This window comes from Furipterus horrens, unplaced genomic scaffold (assembly GCF_987537825.1).
Source record: "Furipterus horrens unplaced genomic scaffold, mFurHor1.1.pri manual_scaffold_1, whole genome shotgun sequence".
Classification (NCBI taxonomy): domain Eukaryota; kingdom Metazoa; phylum Chordata; class Mammalia; order Chiroptera; family Furipteridae; genus Furipterus; species Furipterus horrens.
The window spans coordinates 98228146-98247683 of record NW_028327171.1 but is presented as its reverse complement, the minus strand read 5'-3'; the positions used below and the strand labels follow the sequence as shown (position 1 = coordinate 98247683).

At 35.2% G+C, this 19538-nt stretch overlaps 1 protein-coding gene across 1 annotated transcript in view; it reads left to right on the top strand.

Annotated features, from left to right (window-relative positions):
• Window positions 1-4536: 4536 nt before the first annotated feature.
• ZBTB20 (zinc finger and BTB domain containing 20) overlaps window positions 4537-19538 on the top strand; it is a 271949-nt gene continuing 256947 nt past the window's right edge. Inside the window, exon 1 of the mRNA XM_090264544.1 lies at window positions 4537-4630. The gene's annotated coding sequence lies outside the window, so the exon portion shown is untranslated. The remainder of the gene's footprint in view (window positions 4631-19538) is intronic.

Genomic DNA, 19538 nt, shown 5'->3' with positions numbered 1-19538 from the left:
AAGATTACATAACCCCTGGCTGGTTTAGCTCAGTGGATTGAGCGTCGGCCTGCGAGCTAAGTGTCGCTGGTTCGATCTTCCAGTCAGGGCACATCAGAGAAGGAAAACTCTGACTCCAAAAAACCTCCGCTGCCTTGCGGCATACCTCTTCAGGGGAAAGGCTAAGGGAGTAAACCCCGACAGAAAATCCGGAGCCGGAGTCCCTAAGGCGGTTTGACGTTGTAGTCAACACCGGCAACTCCTGCGGCGCACCTGAACCCAAGCTGTATTGACTCCGTCTTTCCCTTGGATCCTTCAGCTGCGAAGAGAGGGGGGGTCTGCTGCATGGGCAACAGCAGACCCTCCATATCACCCTGCCCAGGCTCTGTAGCTTCAGCGTCATCGCAAGATGTCAATTCAACACGGGAGGAGACAGATACGATGTCACTCCCGAGTCGGACTGCACAGCCATTCTCGGCGGTGCAGATAGACTCTTAAGAAGCTACACCATCGTCTCTCGAGACGGACGGCTGCCGACAACGACATTACACATGTAAATTGTATAATACATGCAGTGTCTGCTGAATGAGATTTTGATTCTGCAAGGATTGTCATACATTTCTATAACATTCTATGTCACCCATACCAAGCTCTGCCTCCTCCACATCATAATTTTCTGCCTGGTCCTGGATATTTCCCCCTCTGGTCCAGCTTTGCCTTGCTTCTCCCTGCCACCTCTCTGCTTCCAAACCTCATGCTTCCATGTTCGTTAAGAGGTATAGCCAGAAAAATTTATAAAGTCAGTAACAAAATAGACAAAAACTTTAAGTCACTAATAGGACACATACATGAGTTTTAGGGAATACTGTTCTTGTGCTTGAGTTCTGAATGTACTCTTCTTTTATAACATTGACCTTGATTCCATTCATGTCAGGTGAACAAGGAGTAGGTATCATTATTTCGTACCTTCCCTCCCACAGGGTTAAAATGACTCACCAAAAATTGCTCACTGATCTCAGGTAAAGAAGCAAATGTGGCAATCCTGAATTCTTCATTCGAAACCTGCCGGAGTCTCCATTTACTATGGAAAAAGTCAACCTAGAGAGGATGATACCAAGTGTTAATCTTATATTATGATATTACTTTTTATACTTACAACTTTTCTGGATTTGGATAGGCGCTCTGCTTACCCACAAGATACAGGGAGAAGGCCATGTAAATTCTCTTCTCAACAGCTAAAGTAGTCCTTGTCACTAAACCTCTCATATGTAAGATCACATGTCAGTGTCTGTGGCATAGTCAGGCCTTGGCTTCTCAGGATCTACTCATTACAAGTGAGTTTATGTGCCTTGAAGCATATGGCCTTGATATATGATCCCAGAGCAAGAGAGCAAGGTATTTTAAGCTGGCCACAATTTTATTGACTCTCACAGGCTTGCTTTGTAGTCATTCCAATAAACTAGATGAGAAATTTCTGATGCTCCAAACTATCCAGTCCCCAGGACTCCATTTCATGATTCAGTCCAACTAAACAACTCAAGAGTGTGCTTTTTGTGACACTGTGACCACAGGGATAAATAATTGCTTAGTAATTCTCTTTGAGGCAGAAAATTCTAAACATGGAGGAACCATTTCCCCTTAATGGGAGCCAGAAATCCTGTAAGTGCTTGAAATGGCATTCACAAGTCTGAATGGTAAACAGATAAAAACAGGAGCACACCAGTTGCACAAATGACTTGCTTGTCACAAACTTGTCATTGCAGTAATCTAACATTTCTCTCACAGAGCCCGATGGAAAGTATGAAACAAACAGACCCTGCTGACGTTTTGGCTCTGCTAAGCCTTCTTCTGAGCAAAAGCATCTGTAGCATCTTCCTGTTCTAGACCCTTTATCTGCTGAAGTTAGCTGATACTGTACATGTCAAAGAAACATTTGACTATTGCATTAACAAGTTGATGACAAGCAAGTTATTCCCGCAACTGAAATATCACTGCTTTTAGCAGACTGCCATTTTGACCTTCATCTTACTATACAGAAGAACCTGAACATAGCAAAATATAGGGGATATACCCACATTGTTGCCACAGGCCTGTCGGATAAACAAGGACCACCTATCTAGGGCTTAGGTGCAGCGGGGTAAGGGACACACCAGGTAGTTTCATGCGGGGTTATGGATGTGAGTTCCTAGAAAAATGTAAGTGTTGCAAACACATTGGACTGTCTCAGGATTCCTGAGATAAAGGGAGCTGAACAGAAATTCATTTCTTTCTGCACCCTCTCCTCCCCACACACACATGTCCACACATAAGCCTGTATATACTTTATAAAATTTTAATAGCTGGAAACATTAATGGAAATCGTATACCAGCTTTACACATAGTTTTTGCCCGTTTTTGGAGTTCCTCCTATCGGTAGTCTCTCCTCATCTCCTCCTCATTCAGCATAACATCTGGAACTGTCTAACCCTAATCAGAACCATGCTTCTATCCCTGAAAAGCGAGGTATGTCCATTAGCCTCCTCACAGAAACCTTCGCGAGCCCTGAGACACCACCGGCTCCTCCTCGTCTCAGCTGCCAGCAGGGAGTGCTCACACACTGTGCAACTGCTGACTCGGGGCTTTGTGTTTAAGGAGCCTCCCTCCCCTGGGGGACCCAGCCTTGGCGTCCCCAGAGTGTGCAGTCCGGGTGGGTCTGGGCCCATCAGCCTTATCAGCACGCAGAGCAGATCTGGAGCCTGTAACCGGAGTCCTGCCTGTTGCTTGAGTGTTCTGCCCCTGCTGGTGCCCTAGGCATGTCAGCCTGGGAACAATGGAGCATTTGCCCTAAAACCGTGACCTTTTCATAAAGCTGAGCTTCTCTTGTTCACCGAGGTGTCAGGTGCCCTGTATTCTTTTTAGACCCTTCAGTTAAGGCTGCATTGATAGTGTCTTATCTGGTTTAAATACTGATGGGAAACACTTGCATTTTCAGACATTTTCTGGCTGTTGCCCTAGGTGCTTTCGTTTTTTTTTTAAAGTCTTACTTAAAAATGATTATCATTGTTTCACCATGAGAACCTAAACTTCTTGGCAAAGGAGCAATGGGGCTTCACTTTCTTGTATATTTGGCAATTGACCACAATACTCTGTCCTAGATGAAATGTTTTACTCTTGTCCCGACTATCTCATGCTGTAATCTAGACTTCAGCTTTGTTAACACAGAAGACAGGTGGGAAGAGTGTGAGGAGAGGGTCCTGTGTTGTACACAGATCAGTATATTGTTCCTGTAAAAGGAAGTGAAAGTAGTTTGAGGCAGCACTTGTATTTCTGTAAAAGAAAACATAGAAACAAATTATTTGAATTTTAAATGGAGTTTTAATGTCTTCTTTCTTTTTAAAAGTTCCTAATAGGATGTCTGTGATGATTTTGTGTTTCCTTTTTTAATAGAACTTAAATGGCAAAGAAATGATATGCTATTTTTGATTTTGGAAAAAAATTAAAATATTTTTTATGGGAACCCTCTTTTTAAATACACATCAGGGAATAGATAATGGCAACAACAAGAATGTTCTCTTTTCCTATTTAGAGGGATAATTGATTAGTGTATGTTGTATGTGTTTTTAATATATATTTACTCATTTGAGTGTTTACTTGATTGTTTATTTTAAGAAAGCAACAAAGGAAGGGAGAAAAGAAAAATTCTTATGCTGGAATAATTTCATCAGATTCTTAGGGCAAGAAGGGAGCTTGATGATAGGGCTGTGACTAGATCACACTCCCACTTCAGCAGTGTGGCTGCTGAGATCCAAAGATGTTTAATAACATAAGCAAAGATACACAAGAGGATTGTAGCAGAGCCGGACCTAAATCGAGACCCAACTTTCAATGCAGACAATACTCTCTCAGAAGTTACATTACATTTTTTAAAACTTTCTTTTAAACAAGGTCAGTCTTATTTAAATAATTTACATTGATGTGCTTAAATCTAATAGGATATTTGCTTTTGTAATAACCAGGGCTGTGTACTGGCTAAAAACTAAGGGGCATGTACTTGAACAGTTTGGAGACATTTCTTTCTAAGCTGTATTTTGTCTGAGTCGTGTAAGGAATTGTTATAATTTCAATTGATTGTTTTCTCTTACAAGATTTCAAAGAAACACTCTATTCCCATTTAGGCACCTGAAAACATATTTTGAATGGGTTTGTTCCTTTACTAAGTACTCATTTAAGTAGGTCATATTCTAACATTCGTGGAGATAAAATACCTTTTATTAGATTAAAAGAAATCTGTTCTTTATTCCCACTTTTAGCAATGTTTTGGTTGGTTCTCATAATTGTCAGTTTGAACAGAACACTGATTAAGTCAAAACATCAATGGTTTTGTTTGTTTTGGTTCTTTTAGTTTAATGCAAGGGGATAAATAAAAAAATGCATTTACCTTTTTGTAGCTATGATAATTATATACTCCATTTTCCATTTATGCAAAACTTATTTTTGAGGGTTTTCTCTTTGTTTCATTTCTCCATTTTTGCATTTTCCAAACATCTGCACCGTGGCTGGTGGCAAGAGCAGCAGTGACTGGCACTTTTCCTCCACGTTTTGAGAGAAAGAGAATTGGCTGGAATAAAACCTTGCTTTCCATATGGTCGACTTGAAATACTGCATTGAAAAGGTATCGTCTCTTTTTCTTTTCTGAAACCAGAGGTGAAACCCATGAACAAATAGCCACATTGATGCCAAAATCACCTGTTGAGCATTCCTCACTTCATCAGTTGAAAAATCTAAAAGGATGGATGTTCTTTGTGCATTGGTAGCATCCTATCAACAATATAAGCAGCTGGTCAGTCACTTAAGAAAGCCTAGACTCATCAGGTAGTCAAGAAATGAATTGAGTTTTGTATTTGATTCAACAAAATGATCAATTCTTAGGTATGTTTGACTATGAAGTACTTAATTGATCCCTGAAATATTGGAATCTTGTCAGGGACAGTGAAGAGAAAATGACACTAGAGCTTTCTTTTACCTTGATTAATTGTAGTTGGGAAAAGCAGTAGTCTTTGCTGTATCAATTCTTTTAATTTAAAATATTTCAAACACATAAAAGCATATAGAATAATGGGAACATGCAAGATTCAGCACCCAGGTAAAACAAGTCTTAATTCATTTGGAATGTTTATTTGTGAGCCTTTTTTATCTTTTATTTTTCCACTATAAGTCACATACAGTGAAGTGCACAGATTATGTGTATAGCCTGATGAACTTTTATGTAAGTATACATCCATATGATATCTAATCCAAGATATAAAACACATTCATCATACCTAGGAAGGGTCCTTCATGTCCCCTTGCAGGTGATATTCTCTAAAGCTTTAACAAAAGGTTGAAAACCAGTGAAACTATTCTGGCTTTGATCATCAAGAATAATTTTACATAAACCATATATTATGACTTATACCAAATGCATCCTACTACATGTAAAACTAAAATTTATTTATTGAGTCTCTTATTGTTAGACAGCATTTCCATTGTTTCCCATTCACAAATAATACTGCAGTTAACATTTTTATGCATGTTTAAACACAGGAATTGCTAAACTATAAGAAATAATGCATTTTCAGCTTTACTAGGGATTGTAAAATGTCTCCTCAAAGTGATAGTACCAATTGATGTTCACATGAGCAATTTATAAGAGCTTCTCCATATGCTTCATAACATTTAGAATGGGAAGACTTTAAATTTTGGTCAGTCATATAGGTATTAAATAATATCCCACTTAAGTTTTTTCACTTATAATCCATTGGGATTTGCTCATGTGTGTAATCTTTGCCCATCTCTCTATTGGGTTATTTGTTTTGTTATTGTTATTTGTTTGGATGGCTTTTGGTTTTGGTTTTGGTTGTTATAATATTCTAAATTCCCATCCTTTGGGCAATATAGAATACAAATATCTCTTGCCAGTTTGTAGTTTCTCTTTTAACTGCATCTACACTAGCATTTATTTTTAAGAGTTTCTAATTTTAATGCAGTTAAGTTTATCGGTATTTTCCTTTATGTTGTGTGCTTTTATGTCACTTAGGAAATCCTTTCGTAAGATAAGGTCATTATGAAACCTTCCTATATTTTGTTCTAACAGTTTTAAAGTTTTGCCTTTCTAGATCTCTAACCTTCTTGGCATTTGTTTTGTATATGGTATCTTACATGAACCCTATTTTAATTCTTTTTCATGTGGATAATCTCGTTCCAGTACCATTTAACAGATTAGTCACCCTTACCACTAATTTATAATGCCATCTTTTCCCTACATCAAATCTGTTTTTAGGATCTTATTTTATCCAGTGTACTGTTTCTCTATTCTTATAATAACACCATAGTGCCTTAATTACCATAGCTTTATAATATTTTTGTTATTTGGTAAGGTAAATCTCTCTATATTGTTTTCTTTAAAGTTCTCTTAGCTCCTCTTGGTCTTTTGCTATTCAGTATGAATTTTAGGGCTAGCTAGTCAAGTTTGGCAAAAGCCCTGCTGAATTTTATTTGTAATTACATTAATTTTGGAGAGTAATCTACGTAAGAATTGACAGTTTTTATAACATTGTGCCTTTCTGCCCATTAACACTCCTCTACTTAATCAGATCTTCCTTCACGCTCCATAATAATGTTTTATACTTCATCATACAGGTATTGCTTGAACCTATTTTGTTAGATGTCTTCTCATATAAATTAGATTTGGTGCTATTATTTATAGAATCTGTTTTTATTTCATTATTTGTTGATTATTATTGGTGAATATTCACCAGCTTTTCTGAGCGCTCTTATTAGTTCTAATGGCTAAAATGGAAATTCTCTTAGGTTTTCTGCATGCACACATAGATGTAAATAATGACAGTCTTTTTCTCTTAAATTTCAGTTCTTAAATGTTCAATTTCTTTTTCCTGTCATATTGCATTAGTAAGACCTCTATACAGTGTTGACCAGAAACTGATATTAGGACTATCTGTTCTGTTTCTTACTTTAATAAAATGTTTTGGAAATATGATATTTGCTTAAAGATTTTAATAAATCAAAGTTAATTTGTTAAGGAGATTTTCAACCTCTATAATTTGCTAGCATTTTTAATCATAATATCCAATGCATTTTCTGCATCATAATTATAATAAAATTTCCCATTAATATGTTAATATTTTATATTACTACATTTCCTAATATTAAACATATCTTACATTCCTGGAGAAAAGTTTGCTTGGTCGTGGTGTGATTTTTAATCCACTGTGGAGTTTAATTTGCTGATATTTTATGTAGTATTTTTGCATCGGGGACTATTTTTTAATTTTCCTTTTTAAACTGTTATTGGAGAGTTTGGGTGTTATGGTAGTACCAGCCTCCTAAAATAGTTGAGCAGCATTCCTTTCTCTATTTTTTTCCTATTTCTGAAACTTTTTATATTATAAGGATTATCTATTTTAAAGGTTTGGTTAAACTTGCCTCTAAAATCATTTGGACCTGACATTTTCTGTCAGTAGCGGGTAGGAAGTGTAGGGTGGATTTTGATTATCAGTTCAATTATTTCAATGGCTTTTGGTTTATTTCTTCTTAAGTCAATTTTGGGAAGTTTTTTATTTTCTTTTAGAAAAGGATACAATTAACAGTTAATCTATAATGTTTATTGGCATAAAGTTGTTTACAACAGTCTGATGATTTTGTATTGTATCTCCATTTTCCCCCTCTTATTCCTAATCGTGTTCATCTGAGCCCTTTTTCTTTTTTTATTAGTTGTTAGGCGTTATTCTGTTTTATTTGCTTTTTTCAAAATCTGGCTTTTGATTTTACTTATCTATTGTGTCTTTGTATTTGATAACATTATCTTCTGCTTTTATCAACAGTGTTTCCTAATTTTACTTCCTTACAGTTTAGACCATTATCCCCCCTAGGTTACTGAGCTGAATTATTACTCATTTAAATTCAATACTTTCTATTACTTTTAAAAATGAATTTTAGTCTCTAAATTCTTCTAGCTCCTGATTAGCTACATAATCTGTTTTGATAGATAGTTTTGTTCAATTTTAAATATTTTATAATATCTGCTTTGATTCATTTTTACCCCTTGAGTCATTTAGAAGTGTGTGTTTTCACTACCTAAACACATATTTGCTCTATATCTGTTACCTAGTCTGAATTTAATTGCATTATAATGATAGGAGTTGTTTTATATGGTTTTAAATGAAATAAAATTTTTTGAGATATTTTTGTTACCTGGTACATGGATTTTACTGCTGAACTTAAGATCTATAGGTGACTTATCTGTTTCTTTAGTGATCATGCTAAAATTTTTATATGTATACATAACAGCATGTTTTTCTAATAAAAATTCACTTGGTAGTATTTCTGGCTTACTCTTTAATGAAAAAAATTAAAAAGGTGCCTCGCTTGTTTTATCTACTTACTAAGTATCAATCTTGTTTTGTAACTGTTGAATGAAGGCTTAGTTTTACCTATTTGTTTTAAACATATACAGAAGTGGTTATTGTTGATTTTTATAGTCAATAATTATATTTACTCATATATTTTAGTTATTACTGTGGCAGCCATTTATCTTGGAGTGTATGGGTTCCTTCTTGTTGAATTACAACAATGGAGGTACAGTCATTTTGTATATCTAAAAATATCTGTATTTTATCTTTAATATTAAATAACAATTTATCTGGGAATTTTTGCTCAGCATTTGAAGATATTACTCAATTATATCTTAGACCGTTGTTCTCTCAGTTATCATTACTTAAAAGAAATCTGCTACCAGTCTATTTTTCACCACTTTGTAGGTAGTCTGCCTTTTTCCTCTAATAACTTTTAAGAGTTTTTTTGCATTTTTGATTTCTTATAGTTCTTCTGAAATATGTCTAGATATTTAATTATTTTGAATGATTAGTTATGAATTCAGGATATACTTTCTAACCTCAGGGCTGTAATTCTGGAAAATTCTCAGCTATCTTCTTTTTCTTTACTGTTTCTTTGTCATTACCTTTGTTTTCTTTTGGGATTCTTATAAGATATATATTGGTGTTTCCTAGTCAATTTACCCTATCCCAGCTGCTCTTTTATTTTCTAAAAATATTTTTTACTTTCTTTGGTTTTTATCCTGAGTAAATTTAAGTGAGTTAACTTCTAACTCACTTAATCCTCTCCTTAAAATTGCCAAATCTTAAATTATTCTTAATCTATTGCATTTACGTCAGTGAACATATTTTTCACTTTTTAGATGTTTGCTTCTTTATCACTTATTCTTATCTTATTGCTCTGTTTTTTAAAATAATTTCTTATTATTTTATAGGTATGAATATTTTATTTATCTCCGAGTAATGTAAACATATTCATGTTGAAGTCATTGTCAGGCAATTCTATAAAATCAAATTCATCTGGGGTGAATGTTCCAATGATTAATTTTGTTGGTTGTCTTCCTAAACCTTAAATTTTTTGCTATGTTTTAGGGTTTGTTTGTTTTTTCTTTTTCTTTTTTGTCAGGTTAATGTTGGTCCTAGGCTTTTTTTTTTCTTTTTTGGTCTTGTCTTGTCTATATATATATTTGTTCACACATTCCTCACTAGGGGTTTTACAGTTGTCTCTATCTGGATTTCTGGGTTCCTAGTCCCAATCCAAATCTTAGAATGGTAGCTTTCAGCTTCTTCCCTCTAAGAAGCTCATGAAATTGTGTTTGTATCCTCCCATATCGCAGAACCTACAGCTATATGTAAGCTATTGCCCCAAGCAGATTTGAACAAATTTTTTACAGCCTCTCACTGAAGTAGTGAGCCAGGCTCAGCTCCACTGTTTCACATGGAGCCTTTTTGGACCCATTGCTTACTCCAGAAAGCTAAACTCTAAGCCACCTCTATGTGCTTCTGAGTACAGATTTCAGCTGGCTTATGGCTTTAGACCCTTTTACTGCTTTTTAGTTTTTTTTGCGGAAGTGATCACCTTCTTTCTAAGTCTCAGTCTGCTTCTTTGGTTTTCTTATTTTATATTGCATCAATTTTTTCAGTTAACAGTAAATATTGGACAATATTCTTTGTATTTTATTTCTGACATTTAGATACATCATTTTAAAACATAGTATAAATAATAGTTATTATTATTGAATGTTTAGTTGGCTAGGCACTGAACTTTTATAGGTATTATTTTATTTAAACCTCTCTATAAACAGTAATTTTTATTCCCACTTTATAAACTAGGAAATTGAGACAAATAGGCTGAAAGTAAATTCTCTCTTATGAAAGAGGTTATAGCTAGTAAATGGCAGAAATAAGATTTGAACTCATTTTCTCTACTATCAATACCTGTGCTCTTAAAGTACTATCCTATGGTTATTGTTTAGTGTTAGTTATGGTGTTTATCTTTAATACATTAATTAAATTAACTAATATATATTATAAAAATATATATGGTTCTATCTGAGAAATTTTATTTAATATTGTCTGTGTTTTTACACATTGTTGGTTCTCTCTCAATATATGACTGTTTCGTTTGTTACCAGTTCAGTAATTTGGAAGATTTAAAGCATAATTTTTCTTCTAGTAATGATTACTGTTATAGTTTTAAAGCTATTTAGGCCTGTTTCTTTAAATTAACATCATTAATGAAATTGTATGCTACATGAGATGAGAAAGTCAGGATGTTACTTCTTTATTCCTCTCCTCTTACCCAGTTTCTCATATTTTGTTGTAATATATTATCTCATGTATAGGTTATTATTCATTTTTATGATGCAGCATTGCAGATGATAATCACAAAGAACTGGATCATTTACTTAGGTAGTAAAGACCTTCTAGCACAAAGTAGGTGCTCAGTAAATATTTGTTTTGTATGAAATGAATGGCTCTGTTTTGGGTGCACACACATGTACACAGAGAAAGAAAGTATAGCTGAGATCTCTTTAGAGCCTTCTTCTACTGCTGGATGACCCACCTATTCATTTAAACCTTAGATTTTGTAAATGGTTGAATAGCCATATGATTTAATAAGTACTCTTGCTGTCAATACTTTTGTCAGGCAAACACATGCTTTATGAACCAACCCTTTACAGTCAATAAGCCCCTATTCAAGTTAGTTCCATTCATAGTTATTTCCACATTTGCACCTTCTGCCCATCCCTACTCCTACAAATAATAAATATATTTGGCAACTCCCATTCTCACATCAGTGACTATTGTTAAGTTTTCATTTGACAAATACCATGTGATTCTTGTATATGAAATAGTGATTAAATAGCAATAGTTATATCATATTCAATTGCTAATAGCCCATGTTCTTCCAGAATAGTTCATGTTGTTAACTAGTTAAATAGACACATTTTGAAATAGTTCTTATTGTTTTCTTTTTTAAAGATAGTTCTTAAAATTCCCAATTATAGTCAAAGGAAATTCTTTATAGAAATCGCTAGGGAAAATTTGATTTTTCAGTGAATATCACTAGATATTTCCCAAAAACCTTAATGATGATATGCAACATGCTAGAATAAAAATCTTGATGCTTCTATTATAGTAAATCAGACGAATAAAACAATGTAGATTAACAAGAAAAAAGCAAGGTGATATTTACTGATGTGCAAACTTTATGTAAACTTTGATGATATTTGATTTATAAGAAATACAAATTATTTGTGTTTATAAGAACAGTCAAGCCTTCTTTGTGGCATGATTTTAACCATCTTTTATATGTAAGAGCAGACTAAAATTAAACTATGTTCCTAGCTGTTTCTAATCTTTAAATTGTAAAAGTGATTTTTATTATTCTCTATTTAAAAGGCATTGAAGTTGGAATCAGGAGATTTGGTTTCTAGCCCCAGTTCTTCATTTAGCCTGCTCTATGACTTTGGGTATATATTGAACTCTGAATCAGTTTCTTCATTTTAAATGTAAAGAGTTGGGATTGATGCTCTGTAAAACCCCTTCCTCTCTGTCTCTCACTCTCTCTCTCTTTCTCTCTCTCATATATATATATAGGTATATCAATACCTACATGTACAAACTTAACTGCATATAGGTTTTATACATCAATAACAGAAGTTATTCAACAGAATTCATAAGAAAATATCCATGAATGGGATTTATTTTCCCCTGAATAAAGCAGTTGAATTTAGCCAATAGATAAATAACTGGGAGCTACTGTAGTTTCTTGATCAAGACTGACATGATAAAAGCAGTATTTTCAAAAGTGCTGTTAGACAGCAGTCTTCAGAATGGATGCGAATGAAAGAAATCTGGAGTACAGGCCAGATAGGCATGATGCCATGGTTCAGGATGAGATAAGAAGAGTCCAGAGTATAGTAATAACATTAGAGATGAAGTGGAAGCAGATGATATGAAGAAACTGAGATATGTATTTGTTCAAATAGAGTATCTGAAAAGACTATTAAGGAATCATGAAAAAGAAAAAATAAACATTTAGTAAACATTTAATAAATTAGTTTAACTTATTAGCACTCACGTGATTTATAAAAATAATCATTCTCAATGCTGGTGATTGTGCAATAAAACTGGCATTCATATGATAGGGAAAATAAGGGTATATATCAACATAAAATTCTGTGATGTATATGGCATTATAGTATCAAGAACATTTCTTTAAAAATGTATCCTCTGGCAGAGTAATTTTACTTCTAGCAATCTGTATGTAGGAAATAAATTCAAAGATTTATATACTAAGGTATTCATCACAATGTCATTTATAAAAGTGAAAGAAGAGAAAAACAATCTTAAGTACTTTAACAGAAAAATAATTAAACAAATTATAGAAAACCCATGAATATTATTGCATATCATAATTATTAATTGCATAGTTATTAAAGATATTTTAAAGAATATTTTAGTAGGAAATGCTCATAATATAACGTAAAAATATCTGATAAAAAACTTTTATAACTAACATAATCTTTAATTAGGAAAATGAAAGTATTTGGTTATGATCAAAGGACATTAAAATGTGAACAATAGTTACCTCTGTATGGTAGAATTAAGTGATATTTTGTTTCTTTTTTCTTAAACTTTCTAAATGTTCTAAAAAAAAAAAAACACTCTGAATAATAAAATAAAAATTTGAACAAACATCAAATAATCTAATTAAATTCAAATTTGATAATAAATAACCTTAGGAAAAGAATGCATGTCTACTAGTTGTCACCTGCTTTTCCTATTTATTAAGCTTCTGAAATATCCAAGATAGAGATTTTACGAGTCATGTTATATTTACTATGATATATATTTTCTAAATCATATTATATTGTTTCTATTGCCCAGTGTTTTTTCAGAGTCTTTTTGGGGGGTGGGGGATATTCCTGTACATTTGCCTTAGGTGATCAGCCAGCACTTTGACATTCCAGAATCTCATTTTCCTTAGTCTATCAGTCAGTTCTGACATTAATATGCTCAAATCACATTTACATGTATATGAGATTATCGCAAGGGAAGAAATCTAGATCACGCTTTATATGTTTTCAGTTGTTTTTAACTTCTAAATTTCTTATTGTGTAAAAATTTCATAATCTAATAATAGAATTTTGAGTAATTGAAACATGAAAACAAAGTAAAGAACACAGCCGATATCACCACAGAATCACTTTATTGGGTGGAACGAACTACTACTGATAAAATCTATCAGGCACCCATCTCAAGAGTAGAATCTCAGCCGCTCTATGTAAGAATGAATAAACTTAACAACTTACTTGGCTCTGTACCCAGAATTTAGCCAAAAAAGAAACCCAGTTGGATGCCAGAAAGAATGAACCAGATCAAGTTTTATCGGCTCAAAATATACAATTAACTTAGTATGCTTCTTTTCTAACAAAACTGTATAAGCAAAAATGTTATGTTTTTTAGAAGTCTAAATTCCTTACACTAGCCAATGGCTAAGTGCTGGAGAAACTAAAAATTTCCAGACCGCACCCTCTCTTTCTTCTTCTGCCAGGAGAATGAACCACTCTCTCTCCAGCTCAGGCCTCCCCTGACTACAAGTTAACCATTTGTACACAAGCTCATCTCTTTTTCAGAAGTTTAAGTCCAGTAAGGGCAGAGGCTGTATCCTATTTGTCTTTGTTACCTCAGGTTCTGGCAAACACGTGATTGTTGAATGACCTAATGAAAGATTAGCAGTTAATTTAGATGATTTTAGTAACTATAAAAAAATCTAAAGAAAAGTTACTTGGATACACATGTTCACACCCTATGTATTATTATATAACCAATTTTACTAGCATTTAGGCAAGTTCTTTTACAATGATGCTCTCACCAAATCATGAACATCTTTGGGAGTAAACATCTTTCAAGAACATATTTTCCTGCAAGGCTATGAGTAAAGGCTATGTAATTGTTCAGAGCTCTTGCAATGATTAGTGTGACACCCATAACAAGTCACTAAATCTCTTTGAATCTCAATTTCCTCATCTGAAAGATGGGAATAGTCATAATACTTGCCTCATAGTCCCTGCCATGGATGAGATCTTATATATTAAACAGCATCATGCCTAGCTAAGCGCTTGAGCTATTATTACTAGAATTAATGGCTCCCAGGAAAGCCATTTGTATTTGCACATGCATCTTGACAACTGGAACAGAGGGTACAGATATACCAGCAGGGGCTCTCAGTGGATATAGAATTAGAGAACTTACATGCATGAACCAGTGCCTTTTGAGGCTTCAGTATAAGAATTACTTGGAAAACTCATTTAAAATGTAGTTGTTTGAGTTTCACCTCAAGAGACACTTAGTTTATTTTTTCTGGGGTGAGACTATGAAATATGTCTTTTTCACATGCTATTCATGTGATTCTGTGTAGCTAGTCCCAGACCAAGTTCTCGGTAACCCTGGAATCATGACTCCATCCCAGCTTTGGTTTGCAGATCACCTGCAGCCCCATGGCCTGTTCCCCAGGACTCGCCCTGTTCATGTCACATGGCTTGGCTGTCCCTACCCCCTCACCCTATCCTACTGAAAGCAGAGCAAAAGATTAGGGAAGAGAGAGTCAATTGGGAAAACTTGAATAACTACAGTAAGTTATCTGCTATTTTCTGTTATTTTGATTAATAATCTTCTGCATTGGTCCAAATGTGAGCTGACTTGAGAAGTGAGCTTGAACTTTAGAACAAGAGTTTCCCCCAGCCATTGTAGAATGACTGGCTTTAGAGTGAAGTTTATTTCCTCTTTCTCCATGGAAATGCTATCTATAGAGCTTAGATGAATAAGCACAATTGAAGTGCAAAGTGTTAAATGCATGCTTCAATTTAGTCAATGCATTTGCACATTGAAGTAATTAGGATGTATTTAAAAGCATTCTGCTTGCAATACTTTGTTCTCCATTTCCTACAAATCAAATTAGTGAGGGGTAGATTTGATTTTGACATCATCTTGAAAATATTTTCTTCTTCTTTTTTAAATTTCCTTAGTATTATATTTTAACAAAGTTCAAAACACAACCAACTGTGACTAAATTCATAAAAACAAATTAAAAAGTCCATAGTGCAAGAAAACGAAAAATGGTGCAGCGAAATATACAGTAGAACAATGTAAATCATACCTTACAAATATAGTTGTAACAACACACCTTATCCCTGTCTGGTCAATTAAGCAAATACTTATTCCATAGCAAATAGCACATTCTTTTACTTTGATAGCCCCAAATGTAAATATTCATCTCAGTTCCAATGAATATGAATAGACACATATACTGAGAAAAATCTTAACTGTCTCTTATTTTCATTGTACTACATATAATGCAATAAATGAATGTAAAGAAAGATTGTAAAGAATGTTTTCTTTGTTTGCTACCAAAGCAAGCAAAATTGCTTATTTTTTAAATAGTTATATTTGGCAGAGTTAAGAATTGTTATGGAGTTGTGTGGCACAGACAAAGACAGACCTGAGCTTACATCCAAGCTCTCCACATTGTCTGCATTATCTGTAGTAATTGACATATGACTTCACCTGTCTGAGCCTCAGTTTTCACATCTGTAAAATGAAGGTAATAATACCTACATTGCAGAGTTGTTTTCCTGACATGCAAAAAAGTGTTTGAAGTACCTGGAGTTCAACATGTACTCAATAAATGGCAGTTATTATTAATGCAGGAGAAAATTTGGAAGGATAAGAACCCCAAATCCTCAGAGAAAATAAACAAAAAATATTCTGTCTTCTCACTTTCCTACATGCTACACACAAGAGTCACAGATTTTATCACAGAATTTAATGGAATTTCTACAAAAGGGATTGTTTTACCTTTATAATTTTCTTGCCACCTACGTTGTTGTCCTTAAGATAAATCATGCCTCAAAATATACATTGAGAAATTCCCTTTATTTGAATGAGTACAATTTTCTAATACAAATTATTCTCATACTCTTTTGTTGAGATAACCAGTACTTTGGATTGGACACAGGTTAGTTAAGTCCAATTCCTTTATTTTTCTATACTAATTTTAAAATTTTAGCTGCCTATGCATTTATGCATTATGCATGGGATTGACAAAAAGAGTAGATTCATTTGTTTCTTTGGGATCAGAGATGCTTTCCTGTTCAACCCTATCTTCAGTAAGTAGCACTGTGTTTCATACACATACAGAAAGTGCTCATTCAATGTTTGTTAAACTAAGCGAGCAGAAACAAAATGCTGAGAAAATATTTATATAGCATAAAGAAGCTAACTCATGAGTAGTGTGTGCAGATAGTAGGCAGAGAGCTTAAAAGTTACTTATGAGCTTCAGTACCCTTTCAGTTAGGATGGATCCATGTAAAATAACAGCCATTTTTATTCAGAGCCTCTAATTCATAACTGGAGGAAGCACACAAACCAGAAGAGCCAACTGACCTTCAGTCAGAGAGCTATGGCAAGACTTTCCTGTGAGAGCAGGAAGGGACCATATAGATTTTCTAATCCAAGGGTCCCATTTCTCAGTTGAAGGAACTGAATGACTTGCTCAAATACATAGTGGCAAAGTTTATTGATACTCAAACTTTGGTTGACTGATTCTGGTCCAATTCACTTGATATTGTACCATGTTGCCTTTAAGTCCTCAGACTGTTACCTTGGGGGTTCCCATGTATTCACAGTGACGTCTTTTCCTTTGACCAGGCAGTACAATGTAAGAACCAGAAGTGGCTCTGATTAGAATCATCTCACCTATTAAATGACATTTTTCTATAGAGCCTAAAAAGCCGCAATAAACAGATTCTTTCATTGATTCTTAAATTCTTTTTTTTTTTTTTACCAAGAAGTAAAATCTATATTAAATTGTTACTAACCATTCACAGTTCATCCAAATTACTTAAGCTCCTTTTCAAGTGATTATTAGCTGCAGCTGAAAGGAAGAGAGAATTAAGAACTGTTACAACTTGAGTAAGGAGAAAGTGTTGGAAGAGTTCTGGGCTTGGGGTGTTACCCAGGGAAAGGCAAGGCCAGCTCAGCTGTGGCAGGAGATGGAGGAGGGGCTGTCCAGAGCACCCAGGAAGAAACTCAAGGTTTTGAATCTTTGCAAAGAGGGGAAATAAGGAGAGGCAAAGGAATAGAAAGACGAGGGAGTGAAAAACGAGGGAGCGGGGAGTACTGCAGGTAGACTTAATAATTTAGTCTTTTGGTTCATTGTCTACTCTATTTGTAACTCTCGAGCTCAATGGAGAAGCCTTGTGTTCAGGTCATTCGTGTTCCATTACAATTTTTATTGCTACTATCAAGTAATGACAAGAGTTCCTTGAATCAAGACTAAATGACATCCATGAAATGCGAAATAAAGTGTTTGGTAGGTAAATATCTTCCCTATTCACCTAAAGAGTGAAGGAAGTGTTGATGGGCTGTTGATGGTGAGTAAAGCTGGCATACCAGGAATTTTTATAAATGGTTTTCCCATGCTCCATTGAATCTGTTGCTGAGACTTTAGTTGTATACCAGCTGTGCATGCAAAATCTCATAATTATTCTTACTGTATTAAGCATTTTATAGCAATTTTAGCTCTAAAATGCTATGCCATACTTTTTATGCAAGTGTACCAGACATGTAAGCTGTTCTGATGAAAACATTTCCTTTCATTTAGACACGTGGTTTTAGGATTCCAATCTTAGCTGTCTGCCTTGACAGAAGAATCTTTAGGACAGATACCAGGTTTTTTATTGGGGAAGAGGGGGCAATTGGGTTTTCTTGCATACACTTTAGTTCTTCAAGCAGCTTCATCAGAAAGGGGGCATTTCACTAATTGTACAAAAACACTGATATTAGCAAATATTGCTACTGAGCCCCAGCTCCACCCCAGCCTGTCCTGGTGAGAAAGGCATTGGAGAGGAAACCAGGGTGATCTCTGCATCCCTCTGGGGTATAACGACAAACAGGCAGAAGGACTTGGACTTAACCTCTCTGCAGAAGGCGGCCACCTTTAACTCTGCTGCATTTGCTGTTGCACCCTTTAGTGGCAAGTGTTGGGACTGAGCTCAAAGCTGGCATGGAGTTTGAACCCTTGGCATTCTGGACCAGGGCCAAGTGCTATCAATGGAACCCCACTGACACCTTTAGTTATTCTTCCTAGATTAGGATAGTAATTTACTTGTCTCTTTGATTTCAAGTGTCTGGTTTTGTTTCCAGATGCCTCCCCGCTCATCTGTATTCCAGGGGTTTCAAAAGACTTTAACCCCATTGGTTCTTTCCTTTGTCAGTTCCCTTAGGTGCACACAGGAGGGATACAGAACTAGAGAGAGGCAAGGGAGGGGTGTGTGTGTGTTGTATGGGAGTTTGTGGCGTGGGGGGGGGGGGGGGGCAGGGCTTGGTGAGCCTGCAGGAGTAAATGAAAGGAGTATTCACTTTCAGAGCATGAGCTATTATACCAGAGCAGGTCAGGATGGTGTATAAGAGGCGACGTGCAGGACAACGTAGTGAGAGCGTCATTGGATAGGTTCATGTGTAAAAGCCCTCCAACCAGCAGTAATCTCACACTTGCCCCAAACAACTGCAATATATGAAAGAGATAGAGAGACCAAAGAAATTTTATCCCAGTGCCAATAAGATAACAGCTCTTGGATTGTAACATGCTATGGTAGGAAAAGACATTTATGCAGGGGTGTCATTTTATGTTTACAAGGGCCTGTCTAGCACTGTTTATTGATTTTACTGCATTCCTTTCTCCAGGACCCTGTAGATAGATAATTGCTAGAAATGTCCATCATTAGCAGATCAACAAGTACAACCATCGCACTAGGAAGAAGATAGACATAGGACCCTGCACTCAGGCCTCAAGTGGGGGGAAGGGTCACACAACAACATGTGCAGCTATAACTCCAGGCAAACACACACACAACACCCTGTATAGCCATTGCACTCAGAAAATACACAGAGCCCCCTGTGCAGCCATCACACATCAGGAAAAGACACACATGACACCCCTATGCAACCATCACACCAGGCAAAAGTACAGACATAAAATGCTAAGTCAATAGGAATGAGCAGCTCATAAAAGCCTACTGGAATAGATCACATCACAGCCAGGTACATCTGTTCTCAGCACTAACCATTATCGTTAGCTTAAAATGCTTCAAATCACTGTGCATCCTCAGGTCTAGGGAC